This window comes from Marmota monax, unplaced genomic scaffold (genome assembly GCF_021218885.2).
Source record: "Marmota monax isolate L192 unplaced genomic scaffold, Marmota_monax_Labrador192_F-V1.1 WCK01_AAM20220418_F8-fsc00491, whole genome shotgun sequence".
Taxonomy (NCBI): Eukaryota; Metazoa; Chordata; class Mammalia; order Rodentia; family Sciuridae; genus Marmota; species Marmota monax.
The window spans coordinates 118,869-143,268 of record NW_026692211.1 but is presented as its reverse complement, the minus strand read 5'-3'; the positions used below and the strand labels follow the sequence as shown (position 1 = coordinate 143,268).

At 39.6% G+C, this 24,400-nt stretch overlaps 1 pseudogene; it reads right to left on the bottom strand.

The window, feature by feature from the left end:
- Positions 1-8,786: 8,786 nt before the first annotated feature.
- Positions 8,787-19,836, bottom strand: LOC124085377 (phytanoyl-CoA dioxygenase, peroxisomal-like; annotated as a pseudogene).
- Between the last annotated feature and the right edge of the window lie 4,564 nt (positions 19,837-24,400).

Sequence of the window (24,400 nt, the reverse complement as noted above, 5' to 3'; positions counted from 1 at the left end):
ATATGAGGCAATATCTGCAGACCCAGAATAGCAAAAGCAATTCTAAGCAGGAAGTGTGAATCAGGAGGTATAGCGATACCAGATTTCAAACTGTACTACAGAGCAATAGTAACAAAAACAGCATAGTACTGGTACCAAAACAGGTGGGTGGACCAATGGTATAGAATAGACGACACAGAAACCAATCCACAAAATTACAACTATCTTATATTTGATAAAGGGGCTAAAAGCATGCAATGGAGGAAGGATAGCATCTTCAACAAATGGTGTTGGGAAAACTGGAAATCCATATGCAACAAAATGAAACTGAATCCCTTTCTCTCACCATGCACAAAAGTTAACTCAAAATGGATCAAGGAGCTTGATATCAAATCAGAGACTCTGCATCTCATAGAAGAAAAAGTTGGCTCCGATCTACATATTGTGGGGTCGGGCTCCAAATTCCTTAATAGGACACCCATAGCACAAGAGTTAAAAACAAGAATCAACAAATGGGACTTACTCAAACTAAAAAGTTTTTTCTCAGCAAGCGAAACAATAGAGAGGTAAATAGGGAGCCTACATCCTGGGAACAAATCTTTACTCCTCACACTTCAGATAGAGCCCTAATATCCAGAGTATACAAAGAACTCCAAAAATTAAGCAATAAGAAAACAAATAACCCAATCAACAAATGGGCCAAGGACCTGAACAGACACTTCTCAGAGGAGGATATACAATTAATCAACAAGTACATGAAAAAATGCTCACCATCTCTAGCAGTCAGAGAAATGCAAATCAAAACCACCCTAAGATACCATCTCACTCCAGTAAGATTGGCAGCCATTATGAAGTCAAACAACAACAAATGCTGGCGAGGATGTGGGGGAAAGGGTACACTTGTGCATTGCTGGTGGGACTGCAAATCAGTGCGGCCAATTTGGAAAGCAGTATGGAGATTCCTGGGAAAGCTGAGAATGGAACCACCATTTGACCCAGCTATTGCCCTTCTCGGACTATTCCCTGAAGTCCTTAAAATAGCGTACTATAGGGATACTGCTACGTCGATGTTCATAGCAGCACAATTCACAATAGCAAGACTGTGGAACCAACTTAGATGCCCTTCAATAGATGAATGGATTTAAAAAATGTGGCATTTATACACAGTGGAGTATTACTCTGCACTAAAAAATGACAAAATCATGGAATTTGCAGGGAAATGGATGGCATTAGAGCAGATTATGCTAAGTGAAGCTAGCCAATCCCTAAAAAACAAATGCCAAATGTCTTCTTTGATATGAGGAGAGCAACTAAGAATAGAGCAGGGAGGAAGAGCATGAGAAAAAGATTAACATTAAACAGGGACGAGAGGTGGGAGGGAAAGGGAGAGAGAAGGGAAATTGCATGGAAATGGAAGATGACCCTCATTGTTACACAAAATTACATATAAGAGGATGTGAGGGGAAAGGGAAAAAAATCAAGGGAGAGAAATGAATTACAGTAGATGGGGTAAAGATAGAAGATGGGAGGGGAGGGGAGGGGAGGGGGGATAGTAGAGGATAGGAAAGATAGCAGAATACAACAGTCACTATTATGGCAATATGTAAAAATGTGAATGTGTAACCGATGTGATTCTGCAATCTGTATACGGGGTAAAAATGGGAGTCATAACCCACTTGAATCAAATGTATGAAATATGATATGTCAAGAGCTTTGTAATGTTTTGAACAACCAATAAAAAAAAAATGAAGGAAACCCCATGACCCTGCTGTGTTATTGGCTCAAATTTCACTGCTCATAACTAACTACTATCTGACACCTACTGGTTCCTCTACAATGTTCAATTTCATACTGCTGATCTGATCATGCCCAGGGTGGAAACCTGACCCTGAACTAATCCGCTGAGGTTTCTGAGAGTTCTCAGAAGACAGCTTATATGCCTCAGCATTTAAGCTAAAGACATTGTCCTCTGGGGGACTCAGCATCCTGCATCTTTTTGCTTCAGCACTTACCCCACTGGGTCCAGATAAACAAGTGTTCCCTTACTGCCCTCGCCTGGTAGAAAGTGAGAACTGCTGCTAGAAGAAAATAAAAATTAAAAATGTGAATTCAGTTCCTCTTTCTCTGAATTAAAGAACAAAACCTTTACTCTGAAAGAGATTCCTTTCCAGATCAGTGAAGAAATATGAATGGGATTATGTCACTGGTTCAGATGTGGCTCTCTGTTAGGGATCATGCATGAGACCCTGTGCACATTTTCCATCACTAAGCTCTAGATATCTTGGGGGTCTTTTATTGTTTTTTCTTGACTGACTGGGGATGAAACAGAGGTTCTCAAGCGCATACAAGGAGCTATAACCCCATCCCTTTTGAAATATCAAACTCATTTGCCATGCTGGCCTCAACTTGGCCACTTTCCTGCCTCAGACATCCAAGTCACTAGGATTACAGGCATTGCCACTTCTCATGGCCTGATCACTGCAGCATACAGAGTTGACTCAGGCACCAAAAGGTAATGTGAGTTAGTTCCAGTCATCAAGTTAGTGGTTTGATCTAACTGCACCTGGCCACTTAGACGCATGAAATCCCATGATCAGAGATTAATTCCATGAGCAGGGTGTGATGGCACACATCTGTCATCCCAGAGATCCAGAGGCCCAGGTGGGAGGATTGCAAGTTTGACCTGAGCCTGGGAAATTTAGTGAGACCCTGTCTCCAAATAAAAACTAAAAAGGACTGGTGATGCAGCTCAGTGGTAGGACCCCTCAGTTTAATTCTCAGTTAAAAAAAAAAAACAGGAAAGGAAAGAAAAAATAAATAGGTAAACAAACTTCATGAAGGACTTACCCAATTTAAAGTTAATGTCATATTGATTAATACCTTCAAGTCTAGTCAACATTTTTGAGCACCTTTCACACCAGGATATAGACTGAATGCTGGAATTACAAAGGTAAGTAAGAAAGATGCTGTCCCTCCACTTAAGATGCCTGTCATCCAGGTGAGGAGAGAGCCCTCAAAGCAAGTTTCAGGGGCTGGGAATGTTGCTCAGTGCAGAGTGCTTTCCAGTGTGCATAAAGCCCTGACTTTAATTCCCAGCACCAAGAAAAAACAACAACAACAACAACAGGTTTCACTGAGCTTTTGGCTGTGAAATTAAACTCTATGAGAGCCATGGTCCTCTGGAGAACATGACTTATTGGGAGGACAGTATCTAGAACTCTACTTTCAAAGACTTCTGACACATTCTTCAACTAGAAAAATCAAAAAAGACTTTCAGGTCATGTCGACTGGAGGAAGAACAGGCCCCTCAGAAACCTCACATTCTCCTGGGGGACTGAGGCACTCTTGTTGTCCCCACAACTCTGATGTGCAAGAGAAGGTGGGCGAGGCGAGGGAAGCAGAGGAACCAAGGGAGGCCATGGCCACCCCACATTCAGGAAATGACAAGTACTCCTATGCACAATGGTAACATCAGAAACCACCTCAAATCCCTCTTGGAACCAAGGAGCCTACATTGATAAGTAAATTCTATAAATACAAATTATTTATGTTGAATTTCTATTATTTAACTCAGGCTTAAAAAGCAACATATTTGTGACTTGATCTTAGTGAGAATCCCTGAGGTAAGTCTTCTGTTTCTTCCCAGATGCCTACATGTTTACCTATACAGTTGAAGGAAAGCTTCCTCTGGTAGAAGGAGTTGATCTTACACAGGACAGGAAAGATGCAGCTGAGCCTGGAGCATCACCTGGTGGCTGAAAGCAGGCAGTGCTAATAATTAAGAACAAAGCAAAAACCTACACAGGTGAGGGTCTCTATGTCAAAGGGACACAGGAGGCAAGAACAACAGCTTCTAATGTCCAAAGCTGTAACAAGTTGAACAAACCAGAGTTGTAGATTGTGTTAGGTGTGGCATACACCTGAAATCCCTGCTACTCAAGAAGCTGAGGTAGGAGGATTAGAAATTTGAGGCCATCCTGAGCAACTTAGTGAGACCTTCTCACAAAAAAATGGGGGAGGGAGCTGGGAATGTAACTCAGTGGCAGAACAGCTGCCTAGCTCCAGGCCCTGAGTGGGATCCCCCTCACTGGCAAATAAAAAAATAAAAATACAGGGCTGGGGTTGTGGCTCAGCAGTAGAGCGTTCACCTACTATGTGCGAGGCCCGGGGTTCAATCCTCAGCACCACATAAAAATAAATAAATAAAACAAAGGTGTTGTGTCCAACTACAACTAAAAAATAAAAATTAACATATATATATATATATATATATATATATATATATATATATATTACAGTGTGATATAATCAAAGTAGAATTATTGTCCCAGGTTTTCTTCACAAGGCATATCTCCTTAGAGAAATAAAGTCTTGCCTTCATAAACATGGAAGGCAGCTTTGTAATATATTGTCCTAGTTCATATCATCAGGTCAGCCGTAGGCCTGTCCAACCTTCCAGTCTTCAATCTAAATGTGCCCCAAACAGGTTCCATAATTGAGTCATGTTTAGCTTTCCATTGTCTGTAGAAGTGTGGGCTAAAGATGTTATTTGGGTCAAATGTTTCAGATGCAACACCATCTCATACTCAGGAAGATGGCTACTGCTGGGCATGCCCTTGAAGGCCTCTGATCCAGGCCCCCTGGAAGATTGAGGAAGGAGCATGACAAATTCAAGGATAATCTGGGCAACTTAGACCCTGACTCAAAAAAGAAAAAAAAAATTAGAGTGGGGAGGATCGGGAAATGTAATTCAGGGCTAGATATCAGGGTTGGGTAAGAAGGCTACTATAAACAAATAAAAAGTCACTTGTGGCTGCAAAGATATGGAGATGTTGGAAGGCTCCTTCACTACTGATGGGAACGTAAAATGTTGCAGACACTGGACAAAACAGTATGGTGACTCCTCACAAATTAACAATAGAACTCCCAGAGCATCCAGCAATTCCACTTCTGGAATCGAAAGTCAAAAGATACCAAAAGAATGGAAAGCAAGTTCTCAAAGAGACATGTGTACATTCATGTTCACAGTTGCACTGTTCAGTTAATCACTGAAAATGGAAAGCAATCTGCAATAGACACAAGAATGAGCAGAACATAGTATAGACACACAATGGAGCATTATTTTTGATTTTTTTTGTAGTAATAGGTGGACAGAATGCCTTTTTTAAAAAAATAGTTTTTAGGTGTAGTTAGACACAATTCCTTTATTTTTTTATTTATTTTTATGTGGTGCTGAGGATCGAACACAGGGTCCTGCATGTACTAGGCAACCACTCTACCACTGAGCTATAACCCCAGCCCCAGGATGCCTATATTTTATTTGTTTATTTTTATGTGGTCTGAGGATTGAACCCAGTGCCTCATGCATGGTAGGCAAGCCCTGTGCTGCTGAGCTACTGCCCCAGCTTCTCATTGGATTATTATTCCACCTTAAAAAGAAGGACATTCTGATATATGCCACAGCATGGAAGAACCTTGAGCACATTGTGCAAAACAAAATAATCCTGTAAGGAAAAGAAAATCACTCAGGTGATTCCACTCCCCTTAGTGTCCCTAAAGTAAGCAAATTCACAGAGACAGAATGCAGAGTGTGGTGGGCCAGGTTTGAAGCATTTACTGAGGATGATGTGTCAGTTTGATATGATGGAAGTGTTCTGTGAATGGATGGTGATGATGGCTGCAAAGCAATGTGAATGTACTCAATGCCACTGATCTACACTCTTAAAAATGGCTAAGATGGCCAGGCATGGGAGCATATGCTTGTAATCCCAGTGACTGGGGAGGCAGAGGCAGAAATGCAAGATCCAGGCCATCCTGGGAAATTTAGCAAGAACTTATGTTTCAGATTTTTGGGATGTATCCAAAAACTCAATTGGAGACAATGCCAGAAAGTTTAGAAGTGAAATGATTAGAGATTAAGAATTTTAACCTAATCAGTGCATTAATGCCCTGATAGAATAAACCGGGTGGAACCTATAGGTAGGTAGGATGTGGCTGAAAAGGGAGGGTCATTAGGGGGGTGTGCCTTTGGGGTATGCATATTGTCCATGTTCAGCAAAAGTCTCTCTCTGCTTCCTGATATCATGTCCTGAGCTGCTTTAATCTAGCACAGCCTTCCACCATGAGCTTCTGACTCACCTTGGACCCAGAACAATGGAGTCTGCCATTTAGGGACTGAGATCTCTGAAACCTTGAGCCCCAAATACACTTCTCCACCTCTAATTATTCTTATCATATCTTTTGGTTACAGTAGTGAAAAAGCTGACTAAAACACTATGTCTCAAACTAAAAAATAAAAAGGCTGGGGATGTAGCTCAGTAGCAAAAAATCCCTGGGTTCAATCCCGAGTAAGAAAAAAGAAAACAACAAATACAGGCTAACATGAATAATTGTATTATATATATATATATATATATATATATGGCAGAGGTACCGGGGGATTAAACACAGGGGTCAGGGGCACTCCACCACTCTCAGCCCTATTTTGTATTTTATTTAGAGCCAGGGTTTCACTGACTTGCTTAGCACCTCACTTTTGATGAGGCTAGCTTTGAACTTACAGTCCTCCTGCCTCAGCCTCCTGAGCCACTGGGATTACAAGCATGTGCCATTGTACCCAGCTGTAATATATATTTTATTCCAATTTTATATATTAGAAAGAACACAGGAAACAAAGGGGAGTCCAAGTACATACAAGAGAGCAAAGGCCTCTGGCTTTTCACAATTCTTAAGTCCCAAATTTCTTAGAAGGAGGTTCTTTTTTTTATTTTGCACATTGAGTATCAACTTTTGGATTACTGTCTGGTGAAAATAACAGTCCGGGACACATCCCCTCCCACTGAGCAGCCAAGGTGTCCTGTCCCATGTCTTAATTTTCCAGCAGAGGTTTGCTCCCATCCTTCACAAGGAGGGTGCACGTGAGTGAAAAGCAGCCCTATTCATCCTGCTGTCATTCCCCTCCCACTATAGAGTGGGCGCCTACAGATTGATATGTGAACTAAGGGACAGAAGGGACACAGATGAGATGAGAAGTGCATGTTTCTTGATTGAAGAGTTGGCTTTCACTCATAGATGCATTGGGGACTAACAAATTGTGCTGTTTTCCCTGAAATCTGGTTTTTCTAACTGGGGTAGAGCAAGGCTCAGGGGAGCACACCTGTAATCACAGCTTCTTGGGAAGCCCAGGCAGGGAAAGAAATTCAGGTTGCAACTAGTTGGAGGTTCATTCTAGATACAAGCCCTGCTTCCTGCATGCTGTTTGCACTGGCATTCCTTATTTACCTTTTAGTCCCCAACCTTCTAAGAATCCTTTCCTTAGGCCCTTTCATGATTCTCTTGCCTTCTCTCCTTTCCAGCTGGGGCTAAGAAACTAACAAACATGGTAACACAAGCCTTAGGAAAACCTCTGCTGAGCAGAATCACAAGGGAGGAACTGGCTGTTTTATTCTTAATCAAGCCATAAATATAAATTTAAAAAATAAGAACCATGTTTTTGTCTTTAAGAGAATTTTTTAATATTTATTTTTTTTAGTTTTAGGTGGACCCAATATCTTTATTTTACATTTAGGTGGTGCTGAGGATCGAACCCAGTGCCTCATGCATGCTAGGCGAGCACTCTACCACTGAGCCACAGTCCCAGGCCCTAAGAGAATTTTTTAAATGATCTTTTTAGTATTAAATGACAGTAGAATCTATTTTGATATATTTATACAAACATGGAATACATCTTATTCTAATCACGATCCCAGTATTGTGGATGTACACAATGTTGAGATTCACTCTGGTGTGTTCATGCATATACATAAAAAGTTATGTGAGAAGAAATCCACTGCCTTTCCTATTCCTATCTCCCACCCTTCATTCACCTGTGTTTAAACTACTGAATTTCTGTTCCCTCACAACTTGTTGTAGGTTAGCATCCATGTATCAGAGAATATCAATCTTTGGCTTTTGAGGGATTTGACTTTATTCACTTAGCATGATAGTCTCCAGATCCACCCATTTACAAGTGAATGTCTTCTTTATGGCTAAGTAATATTCCATTGTACATATCTACTACAATTTCTCTATCCATTCATCTGTTGAAGGGCACATAGGTTTGTTCCATAGCCTAGATATTATGAATCGTGCTGCTATAAATATTGATGTGGCTACATTACTGTAGTATGCTGATGTAAAAACTTTTGGATATATACCAAGGAGTGGGATAACTGTGTTAAATGGTTCCTAGTTTTTTAAGGACTCTCCATACTTCTTTCCAGAGTGGTTGCACTGACTCAACTGGTATAGAAATATGGTGCTGGATGAGCACTCTAACGCTGAGCCACAACCCCAGCCCCATGATCCAATCCCCAGTCCAAGCTCACTCCCAGTTCATCCTAGAGTATCTTAAAATGTTTCTGGTCCTCAAAAAAGCTTAGGTTTCATTCATAAATTCTAAAGGCTTTCAGTTGCCCTGCTTAACAGGATATATCTGGGAAGGTGCCCTTGTCTACATTCCTTAGAAACAAAGGATATTTTTTGAAAAAATATTCTGGTTTTGAAAGAGAGTAGTTGGATTGAAGAAGTCTTGGAAGGAAGCCTGGGTCAGAGAATGAGGACCCACCTTATTTTGATCCCATGATGGCCTTGGTACTCCCTTCACCAAATGTGAATGTACTACACATGGTTCTGGTTTGGAAATCGCTAATGACATTAAATGGGGAAGTGTTAGCTTTACTAGGAGAGGCACACTCATCTCAGTGCACACTGAGTTTCAGATAATTCATTTCTGCCAGAAAAAACAGCTAATCAATGAGAGGAACTGATTGAACATACTTAAATCATATGCCACATTTATTGATTGTATTCCCAAACCAGTTTTTCTGAAAATAGTTATATTTCATTTTACTGTTCTTACTTCCACTTACATAACATCACTGCACTGCAAAATTAACTCTGCAAAATGAAGTTCCCAAGGCGTGTTTCTTGATTTTGATACCAAGTGATAGAAAACATTACATCATCACATATGAAAACATTTTCCTTAGACTCCTTGTTTCTTTCATCTCCTTTTGAAAGAGTTATAATCAAGGACTGTTTCAAAGAGTGATTCTTTCTCCTTTCACAAGTCAGGCTTGAAACATCCAAATATCCTGGAAATAATACCAAACAGAATGAGTGTGTGGAACACATCCATTGGCCTATTCCCCACAAAAGATTTCTAGGCTCTACAAATGGTTAAATAGGAAAACAATGCTATGATTGTTATATTGATTAATAAATAAACAAGCTTTGAAACTGCAATTAATTCTCTTGCCAACAATTAAAACAATGCCAACAGCATGGAGTCGGTGGATCCCCAAGCTGTCGACCTCGCTGATCACAGGTAATGCACCAGGAGTGTGGCTGTGATGCTGAGTCACAGCAGTTTACAACCCTTATCTCGGCTTGTCTTTTTGTTACTTGCCTGAACCACTTTGAGGTGGCAACTCTGATGACATTGTAGTAGTGAACATGCTACCATGGATACTGGTTTACTTGGGTGTGGGGAGCGGGTACTGGAGATGGAACCAGGGCCACTCTCCACTGATCTATATCCCCAGGCTTTTTATTTTCCATTTTGAGACAAGGGCTCACTAAGTTGCTGAGGCTGGCCTCACTTGCAATCCTCCTGCCTCAGCCAAACTGTGAAGTAGCTGGGATTACAGGCATGTGCCACAATGCACCCTGCTGCAATTATTAATAAAGCAATTGAGACCTTCTAATTTCTTGTTTCTTTTTTATTGATGAGCATACAGCAAGGTATGGTGAAAATAATGATTTCAGAATTAGGCCTGACTTTGAAATCTAGCTCTGTTTCTTAGGCCAGTCTCTGGGACTCCAATTTCTCCTTTACAGCAAGTGTTCACTGCATTCTGGTAAAGAAAATCAGAAATGGGACATGGATGTATTTTTTGTTTTTTCAAATTCTTTTATTTGTAATTGGACACAATACCTTTGTTTTATTTATTTATTTATTTTTATGTGATGCTGAGGATTGAACCCAGTGCTTGCACATGCTGGGTGAGCACTCTACCGCTGAGTCTCAACCCCAGCCCCATGGAAGTGTTTTTATAAGTTAGAATTATGAGTTTGTATTGTTATTCTATTATTCTATTGTTACTCTAAATATATCTGATAAGCTCTAACTTATGAGATACTAAAATAGTGGTGTTCATTCAGGACAACCTTCACAAACTTCAAATGTAATGTACATTCCAGGACCCCTCAGCTACCCAAAATTCATGGGTGCTCATGTCCCTGCAATAAAATAACCTCTGTACATACTCCCATATATTTTAAATCACCCCTAGATTACTTACAGCACCTGGTGCAATAGAAACATGAGGTAGTTTTTAGGTAGGAAATAATGATTAGGAAAAAAAAAGTCTGTACATGTTCAGTACAGATGCATTTTTTTTCAAATATTGTTTAATATTCTGAATATTTTTTCCAATATTTCACTTGGTTGAATCCCCAATCATGGAGCATTTTTTAGACAAGGGACAAATTGGTAGGTTCTAAAAGGAGAATCAAGATTCCCCACCCTGGAAAGCTGTTCCAAAGGTTCCCAATGGCACTGTGGCATCCCTCTGATGTGCTGAGCCTTACAACATCTTGGATGGCCCAGAGTCATCATCACTCTCAGTCTCTTGGGGGAAGGGGCATGCCTGCATTATCATTATCTCATACCAATAAAATAAATAGGAAGTGCTTCTTGATTCAGGGCCTAAAATGTGTGTTAAAGTGAAGATGTTTATTTAATTCCCTGGATTGATAATTTGCCTTCTGCTCATCAGCATCATGGAATATCCACCACTTAAAAACAGACACTTTCCAAGTGATGTGTATCAATTAGGAAAGCACATGAAACACTGTCTAATGCCCCCTTAGATGTGTTCATCTCTGATCCATGCACATTATGCCTCTCATAAAACTCCAGATGCACATTTACCAAAAGGAACACTGACCCCAGAACTGCTCTGTGGAGTCTGACTGGATTTCCTAATAAAAATATACTTTGCCAAGGAAGGAGGCCCGATTGAAGTCCCAAACCTTTAAGTTTGCTCCTATGCATACAGAATTCCCCTTATCCTTCATTTCAAATTAAATTAGGAATGAATTAAGCACATGAAAACAAGAAACTTCAAACATCTTGATTTTTTCATGCAAGTGTACCTTCAAGTTTAAGCCACTTTCAGTTCCATACAATCTGTCTGCTATTCCCACAACTTCTTTCTCAATGTTTTCTTGAATGGTGCCCTTCACGTCGATGTAGTGGCAATCAGCACTGGTGAAATGGCAGGAAATTGCCTGTGCAGAGTGAACAATTGGTAATGGAGAAAAGAACCCCATGAATGCAACATCCAAGCTAGGAGTTCTCCTTGCAGAAAGTCAATTCTTCCACCCAGAATTTGACATCTAAACTGGCAGAACACTCCATGGCATCCCAAATCTGCCTCTTTGTAGGTCAGCCTCTCCATCCTATCCCCAACTGAAGGCTAATTAAGAAATTACAAAAGATTTTTTTTTTTACCTAGCTATACTATTTATTTTTTAAAGGTATATGTAGGACAGGGGGCATAACTACTTAAATAACCAATCTTCACATTTTTAAGCATTTAAGTTTTCCCAATGAGTGTTATCCGCGTTGGTGGTATAGTGGTGAGCATAGCTGCCTTCCAATGAGTGTATACCTCCACGTCCTAAAAAAAGAATGTACCCCTCTGTGGTTCATCATCTTCTTAGTCATAAACCTTAGATACCCAGTAAAATTTGGGACAGGTTATTATTGAAATGGCAATTTTTATAAAAACTTTCTGCTGTGCCCAAAATTTTGAACTTCTAAAGTGCAGATCCAACCTCAAATTTCTGTGCAAGTCCAGTGTCAAGCAGAGCCACATCAAGACCCAAGGCAAAAAGAATTATTGTATATTCCTACATCCAAGTTGTTAGGAAATAATTGTAAATATTCTTCCAGAACATTAAAATAACTGAAAAATATGGAAATATTGCAATATTAATATTTTACAACTGACATCACTATTTGCATCTTTGTGCCTGCACCCCCATAGTTACACAACTTGAGAGTTATTCTAGTACAAGTACTTCCTGTCTTTTACTTAAATTTTTTGGCACTGAGGACAGCATGGATGTTTTGCATTAATATTGATTTAGTAAAACACCACTTATTTTGATGGCTGAGATTTTGGTAGCCCCTTCAATTTCATCCTCAGGCAATGTTCCAAATTGTATCAACCTGTGCCAGGCCCTGGTGAACCTGGTGTAAATATAAATAAATGAAGTCTGCAACCCTCTACTCAGGGTTAGAACAGGGATCAGTGGGAACCAGGGGACAAATTTGGAAACCCCACTGAATCTTAAAGAAACCTCAATAGTATGGACAACCATGTTACCTTGGGGAAAAGTGAACCGACAATACTATGAGATCTGCTGAATTTGAGAGAAGTGAGAAATCAGAGAAATTGTGAGGAATTCTGTCCATTTTTAAATGTGACCAAATTATTTAATTTGAAACATGAGATTGGAAGGGGATAAATATGGCTGTGTGCTAAATCTCATTTTGAGCAGCCAATTCAGAACCTTTGCTTCAGATCGATACTATTTTCCCGATAATAATATGATAAATTTTTTTCTTGTTCTAGTTACCCTGAGCAATATAAATTCCAAATGTGATTATTTGAGTATTTCAGCCATTGTTTTTGCCTCAGAAAGCAGAAGCTGTGCACTGCAAGGTGAGCTACTGCTCTGAAGCAATTTCACAAATGACCAAGATTCAAGAGCAACAGGTTTAGGACACCTGGCTTTTAGGTTATGGCATCTGGCTTCTCACAGAGTAGATCAAAAACAAAACAAAACAAGCAAACAAAAGCACTAAAATGGCAAATATACTTTCTGGCAAGTAAACTGGAAAAAACAGTCCAGTTTAGTGAAAAGTCATAAATCTTTACATGTTACTATACATATGACTTTCTGTTTTGAACTCATTTTTAAAAACTGGATGCATACTTTCCAGAATCCTTGAGTTTGGTTTCAACCAGATCCATGGATGAGCAAAGGGTGAAAGAAAATGGTGTCTCCCTTCTCCATCACAAGGTGCACTCAGGCATGGTCTTCGTCATAGTCCTGGATCCCATGGAACATGGCGTTAACTCCACCCTGGAACACAAAAGACAGGCACAGCTTACAGTGGAGGAAGAAACCAACGCTTTGTGTATGACTTGGCAGGGACAGCAAGGGTTCTCTGACTTCTTCCAAGAGAAAGACTTACCTAAATTAAAATCTTAAATTAAAAAAAAATGCAAAAGTCTGTGATATGTCTGGGTTTTTAAACATCATCTGCTATGAGTACAGTGGTACACACCTGTGATCCAAGCTACTTGGGAGGCTGAGGCCAGGCATCACAAGTTCAGGGCAGACTAGCAAACTTAAATTAAGATTTGTACAAAGAGCAGAGGATATAGCTCAGTGATGGAGGGCTTGCCTAGCATGTGCAAGGCTCTGAGTTTGAACCCCAGCAATGCTACAAATTAAAATCATAGGTTATTAATAAGTTCAAGGGGTTTTTGACCAAATGAAAAAATGTTGAACTTTACCTACCCTTCCTCATTGAATTATAAATAATCTAGATCAGTTCTGCCTCTTGTGGTGAATGCAGGTGAACATCTTTCTCTTAGGCATTTACAGCCTCAATCTTAACATCCTTGCCACAGCCTGACATTCTCCTCACCTAGAATTTTGTTCACATCATTCTTGTATTAATCAGGGTATTTTAGAGAGGCTAATTATTCTCCCCAAACCACGTGGAGAATATGCTCAATTTCTTGAAGCTCAAAGGACTTATGTCATATTCAGAATAAAAAGAGAAAATAAAGTAAGTTTAAATACTGTGTTTGTTGATAACTATTTCCAAAAGTAGTCAGAACTCTAGGAAATGTGTATGTCCTTATTATAGAAACTAAAATGAGAAGTGACTACATTGATGAGCCTTTATGCATCTGGGCAGAAGTGTCCCATTCCTCAGCTAAGAGTATTCTTTTTGGCAATTACCATTGTCATTATGCTTCACATTGTGACTTTGACCCCGTGCCCTTCTTTCTTGGCCAAGGTGCATATTGACCCCTGCTAAGCTAAGCAAACCTTCCACTGCCACTGCTGTGAATCTCAGCAGCATCTCAGACACCAGTCTGCTCCCATAGCCTTGGACACCATTCCCTTCTGCTCAATCAGCCACAGCCTCCTTAGTATTGCACCAAACCTTGCCTGTCCCTGAACTTAACTGATGAATTTCACCATTTCCACTTTTATATCAGGATTCAGACTCAAATATTTCCACAGAACACAATCAGTAGTGCAAGAATTTGGAGAGAAAAGTCCTTGAAGCCATAGCCTTCACATCCTACAGAAGCAAGACTCAGTCTCCTTGCTCACCACAGCTGTCTTTTCCAATCTGACCATCTTTGGGGATTTCAGGATCTTCTGGCCTAGCATCAAAAAGGCTGAGAATCTTCTCTCTGGATTTGCTGCCTCTGAGCTCCTACACCTCCTGGGAATCATGAATTATGCCCCAGACTCATCATTCATGGGTGCAGAAGCACATAATAGCTTCCCAGCATCAACATTTGAATGGATAAACCAACCATTGTTCAGCCATGCCTCAGAATACTACTCAGGAATGGAAAGGAACAAGCTACTGAGACATGAGTCAGGTTTCCTGAGCCTCTAAATACCTATGCTGTGCAACAGCAATTACTCAAAAAAAAAAATATGCCACATGATTAGATTTACACAGCATTTTATAAAATGCAAATTAATCAATAGGAACAGAAAGCAGGTGAGTTCTTTCCTGAGGCAGGAGATAGATAATATCCTCTTGATTGTGATGCCAGGTATGTGTGTGTGTCAAAAGGATTAAATTATACACTGAAAATATGTGCCATCTATTATATGACAAAACCCCATATTATTAGAAATTAAAAGCTCTTGCTGCTTCTTAAAAAGGGAACAACCCCATTTTCTTCATGTAACCTCCAAGTGTTAAAGTACTTTTTAATCCTGACCTAACATAGCTTTCCAGGCTCTCCTCCCTCTCCTACTTCCTAACATGTGCCTCCACCCCCAGCCCATCAGAACTGGGATAACCTTCAATCTTTCCTACTCCACAGTGAGATCTGCACTTGTCAATAACTCTGATGCCTCCAAGGAGTCTTTTTGCAATAGAAAATCTGCCTTGTCCTTCAAGGCTCAGCTCAATCACCACCTCCCACCCCTGAGCCTCTGCTGGTCCTCACAAGGACAAGGAGACAATCCCTCCCTCCCTTCCTCTACTCTAAGAGTCTTCAGTCAGTGGGCATGTCACAAACACCAGGGTTGAAGGGTTGATGTCTGACCTCTGCCATCAGGCCTCACCATCTCAGATCCTAGGCCCCTCCAACACAGGTCCCCAATCTAGCTGGCTTTCACACCCATGATGAAAGAAAAATATAATGAATATTTGATCTGATGTCCTGGAACTCCTCCTGATCCTAATTGCAAATTTCAGGACAATGCTTTGCTGAGAAAGGAAAGCATTCTCATTTCTAAGCTTTTTGCACCTGATATAAAATTACAACAGCAAAAGAGATTCTGATCCAGACTCAGTGGTCAGACAGGCCTACCTCCCACTGGGGGTAGTCATGTGGCTTCAGGCAACATTTGTGGGTGCCTGGGAGGACAACCAGACAGCCGTTGTTCCGCTCAATGTGCTCCATGGCAGTCCAAGCACAAACAATGCGATTGCTGGGCCTGAAGGGGAAGTAGTGCAGATCCTGGTGCAAGGGGTGCCGGGAAGTCTTCTTGCCTGAAATGAGCCTGCTGTCAAAAGGAGCTTGAGCCTCACAATTCTTATTTTTATTGTGTGTATGTGTCTCTGTGTGTCTATGTGTGTGTGTTGTGCTGGGGATTGAACCAGGGCCTTGTGCATGCAAGGTGAGAATTCTACCAACTGGGTTATATCCCCAGCCCCACAATTCTTATTCTTTGCCTGAATAAATAACACATTGACCTTCCCTTGCAAAAAACAACCACATCAAACATTGTGTGGTTTCCATTATGGAAAATCAGTCCCTAAAGAACAGAACCAAACAAATATAGCAGTCAACATGGGGCTTGGAATCTACACTTTCTTCTGAGTTTCTGGTTGCTGGGTGCTTACTCTCTTTACTAGGGAGCTACATATACTTCATCATTTCTGTTGTGTTTTATTCCTCTGTCACTCTGAATTTGGCACAGAGCTAGTAGGCAGTAGGAATTAAAAACAAACAAACAAAAAAAGCTGGATGAACTAAATTGAAGATAATGTTACAGAGTCAAATTTGAGGTCTGCTTCAAAGTGGCTGATGCCAAAAACAGTTCTCTTAGAGGTCTTAATTCACAGGCATCCTGTGTACCATCAGTATCCATTCAGATTCATTGACCACAGGTACATTTTCCCCAGTTTGAGCTTAGAACTTGGTTCCCAAACCACTTCATCTCCCCAGGCAGGACATCCATGGAGGAAGACATTTAGTAACCCTGAGCTTCAGTCTTATCATATAAAATTTGCCCAGCTCTCAGAAGGAACTAAAAGTAGAAAAGAATAAAGCCATTCATGGTTGATTTCTGTTACTGTTACAGAAAAATCTCTCCATGTGGTCTGAGAGCCACTTGCAGTAGAATCTCTGGGGATGGGTATTAGAGACACCTGGGATCTACTTCATAATTGGTGTCTCATTGAGGACTTAGATATAGGTTTGACAAGCACAAGGCACCACAAGGTGAATGTGACTTGTAGTAATAGCTTTCATCATGTTACTAATAATGATATCTTCAGATTAGAAATGCAGAATCCATGTGATCCTGGCTAAGAATGGTGGGTAAAGATCAGAGATGTTGAACAGAAGGAGTCTATGATATAAGAACAGTCACATTTCTTAAACTGCCACTTCAGACAGCCAATCATTTGAAAATTTAGCAATAACATATCTGAAATATTATCACATACTTCAAAGTTGATATAACATGAACTCTTTTAAGACTTAAACAAAAGCACTCAAATTCACTCAACCAAAGGAATTTGGTTACACACCTTACTGGAACAACAACTTTACATATTTTAATTACACAATCTTTTTTTTTTCTTGCCTTTCTTTAACAAATAAGAGCCCTTTACCAGTATCTGGAGGTTTGTTTATCAGCATTGTGTGCATCGCCATGATATTGGGTCCAGTGAAGCACTCCACATACTTCAGAACCTGAGAAAAGGAAGAAGAAGAAAAACAACCTCATGGGAAATCAGAAGTATAGGCAAGGGGCATAAAGGGTCCACACAAGAATCAAAATGACAACAGTATAAACATCAACTGGTATTTTGCAATCTTGCCAAGCATGTATACCTCAGACTTGGAAACCATTCTAAATGTCCAACACTACAAATTAAATATGACTTTTTGAGCATGCCTGGAGAATAATCCAATGAGTGTGGTCATTCTCTCAACAACTCTTCCCTCAGGTTCATGAACCAAGCAGAGTAATGGCCAGAGGGAAACAAAGAGTGAACAAGAAAAGAAGGTCCCTTTCCCCATGGAGTTTTAGTCCCTTGAGAAGAAAGGAAAGTAGGGAATCTGAACATCATGGATGATAGTGCTTCATCCACCATGAGATAGTTCTGGCTTCAAGTGCTATCTATTATCCACCTGCAGATTTCTATTCCCATCACAGCATGGGAGGTGGGAACTATCCCATCACAGCATGGGATGGTTCGGGGCCATTTTCCCTGGCCTTCTCTCCAGGGTGCTGGGTGGGACATCACAGGTGATTTACCTGTGCTATCTGTCCTCAGGAGTAAAACTGTCTAATAACATCTGGTTATGATTTTCCATGAGTGCTATATGGAAAGTCTCTTTCAAACCTATTTTAAACAAGTGGTTAGGAAAACATGGTGCTAAAAGGTGGGAGTGTACAAATACACTTGAGGATGCAGGAACTAATTTCAGAAGAATGCACAAAGCGCTCACAGCAAACAGAGCTTCAGTAGAAAGAATCTGCATCTCATGTTGTGCCTTCTGCACTGCTTATGAGATTATATATATATGAGAAATATATATATATATATATATATATATATATATATATATATGAAATAACCTTAAAGAAGAATAATTTCAAAAACAAAAACAAGCCCTAATTTAGGCCAAGCCTTGTGACATATGCCTGTTATCCAAGCTCCTTGGGAGGCTAAGGCAGGAAAATCAAGGCCAGCATCAACCACAGCATGACTCCTTCTCAAAACAAAGAATAAAGAAGGTTGGAAGTATAGTTCAGCAATAAAGTGCCCCAGATTTCAATCCATAGTACCATAAATAAATAAAATTAAATAAAAACTAATTTAAGAGTTGGGGTTGTAGCTTAGTGGTAGAGTGCTTGCCCAGCACATATGAGGCCCTGGGTTCTATCCTCGGTACCACATAAAGATAGATAAATAAAATAAAGGTATTGTATCCATTTACAACTACAAATTTTTTAAAAAAACTAATTTGAATTTAAAAGCAAATTCATTCCATCAACCCGATTTATGAAACAAATAGAAAAGTCAATACATTTACAAATACAGCCTCACAATTTTACCCCTGTTGATATTGAGTCTTGGAACAGCTGTTCCTCTTTAACACAAAATTCCTATCTTTCTTAACAAAAGATAATTAGCACACTCCACAGCAGCATTTCACTGTCTTGATGCTACTGGTATCTTGGTTGAGATAATTCTTGGGGGAGAGGGCATCATAGGATGTCAGACCCCATTACCAACATCCTTGGTCCCTACCGACTAGAAGCCACTAGTGTACCCACTATGAGGTTATCATCACCAGGAAGTCTTCACACATTGCCAGTATCCACACTGGGAGGCAAAATCACCTCCACCTGAGAGCCACCATGCTAGCACCCTGGGTAGAAGGAGATTAAATCCAGGACAACCAGTGGATCTTGGGGCAGACCTCCAGGCTGACTATGAAGGAGAAACCAAAACAAGAGTAGTCTCTAACCTCTTGGAGAGTGCAGAATCTAAAGAGCTCCTTATCTTCCTGAAAATCTTGGATCTTCGAGATTGTTTTCTCACTTGGACTATATTCTGATTTTGCAATGGACACATCTCTCATTACCATCAGTCCTACTGGTTTTGACTCCTCTCTGCAGATCTTTTCAAATTCAACCATAGAAAATTAAATATACAAACAATGTCATGACCTCTGCTCTAAGCCCGTGGTTGACCCTGACCTGTGCAAATAGCTGCAGATTCAGGAGCAGTTTCTACCAAGTCAGCCCTCAGGCCTAGTGAGGCAGGGAGGAGGATATGGCCAACTCAGAAATCGTGGTCTCCTAGCTGAAATCCACTGCCAGAATGATAATATTGCTTTGTTTAACACATCAGTAGGGAAACATTTTCATGATTACATTGTAATAATGTGAATATCCATGAATATTGTGAATATCCATAATAGGTGAATATCCCTTATCTGAAATATTTAGAACTAGAATATTTCAGATTTCAGGTATTTTTTGGTTTGGGGAATATTGACATGTACATAATGAGCTGATAGTGAAAGAGCATGCCTGTTATCCCAGAGATGAGGCTGCAGGATAGTAAATTTGAGACCAGTCGATTCAATTTCAAGACTGTCTCAAAATTAAATATACAAAGGACTGGGAATGGAACTTCATGGTAAAGTTTTCTTGGGTTCAATCCCAAGCACTAAAAATAATAACAACCTTTTTTTTTTTTTTTGGTAACAGAGATTGAACTCAGGGGCACTTACCCACTGAGCCACATCCCCAGCTCTATTTTGTATTTTATTTAGAGACAGGTCTCACTGAGTTGTTTAGCGCATCGCCATTGCTGAGGCTGCCTTTGAACTCAGGATCCTCCTGCTTCAGCCTCCCAAGCCGCTAGGATTACAGGTGTGTGCCACCTCACCTGGCTGAAAATAATAATAATCTTAATAACAAAAATAATAATGAGATGTCCTGGAGATGACACCTAAGTCTCATCCCCAAATTACTTTATGCTTCCCGTATACCTTATACACATACCTTAAAGGTAATTTTATATAATGTTTTTAGTGTATCTGTATTGTGGCCAAGACCATCACATGGGTCAGGCATGGAATTTTTCCCTTATGATATCATCTTGGTGCTCAATGATTCCTATATCAAATTTTCTGATAAGTGATGCTTGGCTTGAAATAGCAAATACTCCTATAGCACCTACCTTATACCAGGAATTGTTCACAGTGCTCTCCATATATTTTACCTTATTTTGTCCCAATAGTAATGCCAGATCAGTGCTATTACTAAGCCCATTTTACAGAGGAATACACACAGGTATGGAAAACTTAGTTCATACTCTTTGGTCCAATACTTCTAGCGGTAGGTCTTTAAGAAAATGACCTTAAAATGTCTGTGGGACACACCATGTTAAGTGGTAAAGCTGAGATTAAAGCCAGAAATTCTGGCTCCAAAGCCCATGCTTCTAAACACATCCCAACAAAACACATCACTCAAAATACCTAAACATGCAGAGGCTAATCTAACATGTACTCCCATCACAGACATGGCATACATATTTTATGAATTTTTATTCTTCTATTACAATTATACCTAATAGTAGAATCCATTGTGATATATTCACACTTACAAAAGAGTATCAGTTGGTCAGTTTCATTCCCCAGCACCTCTCCTTTTCCTCCCCTGTTCTATCCCATGGACCCCTTTCCTATACTCTACTGATCTTCCCTCTGTTTTCATAAGACCTCTTTTTACCCCCTTGGTTCTCTCTGGTTTCCACATATGAAAGGAAACAATGACCCTTGACTTTCTGAATCTTACTTACTGCACTTAACATGATATCCACCATCCACCCATTTCCCTGCAAATGACATAACTGCCATAAAACATTTTTTTGTGTGTAAAATAAGCAAGAGTATTTCTGCACCTAAAGCATTGAATATCAGCATCGGATACTAGATTTTTAATAACAAGAAATCCATTATCTTCATAAAATTTTCTCTGTTCCATGCTTAGCACATCATTATCCAAAGTATACCTACAGGAGAAAAGGCACCAAATTAGTACAAATTTTATATTACAACCTAATATTATGTACCAAGAACCCAAGAAATCTTTGATCCAATACCTCTAGTGTAGGTCTTTAAGAAAATGATCTTAAAATGTTTGAAAAACTTCAGGTCCAAATATTAACAATGGTCACAAAATGTACAGTAATAAAAAAAAATTAATGACTGACATACCTACTTGATGGAGCATTAAAACTGAAGGACACAAGAGTGTGGAAAATTCAAATGATAATAAAATGATTACAATGATATAGACATGACACCATTTGTGAAAAGATGACTGCTGAGACACACACCAAAAAAAAAGTGAAAAACATTTTGCCAAATAGTGATTGTCTTTGTATAATAGAATTTTGGGTGATTTTTTAAAACAATTCCCTCTATTTCTCTGATTTTGAACTTTTTGTAGAGTGCACGTATATGGTTTTCAGTTGGGGAACTAATCCAATAAATTTTATATTTTCAACTTAATACATTCTCAGAAGTAATCAAAGTAAACAAAAGCTAAATGAGAGTTCAACAAACAAGCGAATACAAATCATCTGTCTCTTAAGATAGAACTTTGACTATAACAATATTGATGAGGGTCAAGGCCTTCCCTTTAAAGGTGATTGAAGATAATAAACCTGGGTGAACACGGTGATGTGGGCTTGTAATCCCAGAGATTCAGGAGACTGAAGGAGAAGGATGACAAGTTCTAAGCCAGCCTCAGCAATTAAGGGAGGCCCTAAGCATCTTAGACAGTCACTGTCTCAAAATAAAAAATCAAAAGGACTGGGGATACATTTCAGTAGTAAACCACTATGGGTTTAATCAACATACACACTCAGAAAAAGATAGTAAACCTGCCAGGTGTGGTATACACACTTCTATAATTCCAGCTACTCAGGAAGCTGAGGCAGGAAGATTGCCTGAGCCCTGGAGTGCAAAACAACCTGGGCAACATACAAGACCCACAACTCAAAAATATTAAAAAGAGGAGGAGGGGGAGGGGAATGGGGAGGGGGAGGGGGGAGGAGGAGGAGAAAGAAAGAAAAATAAAAAGAAGGATGTGAAGAAAAAGTAGAAAAAAATGTATATTGTAAACCAAAAAATTAGCTAATATTTCAGTTTAACTTAATTACAAACTAATTTAACTGTGATAACTCGTGGTTCCATTTTCAAAACTCAGATTATACATTTTCTGGTATTTTTCCTTCTTTCTGAATTTAAGAATAAATATAGAAAATTAAAGTCAAAGTCTTCAAAAACAATCACAATTCTACTAATTAGAACAATCCTGGAAAGAGAGAATGTTTATAATAAATTTTAATCAGGCAACATGGTATATTGTATATTATATCCAAGCTAACACTGGAAAAGCATTTATATACATAGTAAGGAAACCAATTAAAATTACATCTACTTACTGGAATTGCTGAGGATGGAAACTGGCAGGGGCAATAGGCCCTGAAGTGGGGGAAGCTACCTAACCAGTGAATTAAGGTGCACAAAGTAAAATTTGGGATTCAAACTTGTCTAGAAACAACCACCTTCTCTGGGGTGGTTCTCACAGGAACCAGGTGCTAAGGTTTCCCACATCACCCTGACAGGTACACACTGCTGCTTTCTTTCATTTATATCACTTTGTCTCATTGTCACAATAATCTGAGGAGGTGGTGAGAATATCAGGGGCTTTATAGTGATATGCAAATGAATGGAAAACACTAAAAAGTTTACAAATGATCTAACTAGTAGAATAATGAGTTACATGTTTTTAATTTCCCATTTCAACTTATCTTCTTTAAACACACACACACACACACACATACACACACGACATGTTATACTTCAAGAATGATTAGTCCTTATTCCAAAATATACCATTCTAAGAAACAATGAAGGCTGGAAAAAAATTGTCACAAGTCTTTAAGAAGTATAAGACTAAAGGAAACATTCACTATAAATCTTGGTCAGTGTTGTCCAAGATCATAGCCACCAGGCACCTCTGGCTATTTAAGCTGAAATTAATTGAATGTTAAAATGCAGTCCCTCACCTGCACTCATCATAATTTGACCTATTTCAATGGCTCAATAACCACATGTGGCTAGGGCTACTATATTGCACAATCCAGGCATGATATATTTCATCATCACAGAAAGCCAAACTTAACAGTGCTGATATGGGAGAAAAACACACACACACACACACACACACATCAAAAAACTATTCTCTAAGCTCAGCAATAGCAGGGTCAGAAAATCCATTAATATATATATATATATATATATATATATATATATATATATATATATATATATAGATAGATAGATAGATATATCAAGAGGGTTGGGATTTAGCTTAGTGGTAGAACACTTGCACCACACCTTGGGTTCCATTCCCAGAATGACAGAGATGAAAAACAAAGCAATGAGAGGCTGAACCAAGAAATCCTAATTATACTCCTAAATATATCCAGTCCCAGTGTATCACAACTCTCAGTATTTAGCCTGCATCAGAAACAGAATATATAGGAGACTTCAGGGCAACACCTCTAGATTCTGATTCTGCAGTCTGAGTTGAATTGAGCCTTAGAATTTGCATTCCCCACCACTCCTGGGATGAAACCCAGGGCCCTGCAGTACCAGGAAAGCCCTCGACCACTGAATTAAACCTACTGAACTACACCTGCACAGCAAAGTCCTTTTCTAACAAGTTCTTCTGACAAATTCCCAGGGGATGCAGATGCCACTGGTCTATGAACCACATTATGACAAACACTGGTATAGTTAAATAGTTCAAATTTTTAATCTCTTCTATTCTCTGTTTCTCAGTGTTCTACCACTGTAAAATGAACTGACATCCTCTCCTGGAGTCTCTTTACCACTTTACCATCCTATGGACAAAGTTTAAACTGGCAATGTTCTTCCATGTTGCTGCTTGGAAACCCACTGGGAAGAGCAACACTGAAAGTCCAAGACACAGCTATTAGACTCAACCTTAGGAGAGATGTCAGGATGTTAACAAAAAGCAGAAGAGAGGCTACTGGCCTAAGGAAAAACTCCAGGCAGTTCCTACAGAGCTTCCCAAAGCACTCTCTGAATGAGAAGGCTTAAACTGAGCAGGCAAAAGCAGTTCAAGAAACCGATTTGATTAGTGGGTCCTATTCACACTACCACATTTCTGGATCTGCTCCTCCCCTACAAGCCTGGTACACACACCCTACTGGCATTCACTTCTGAAGACTCAAGGA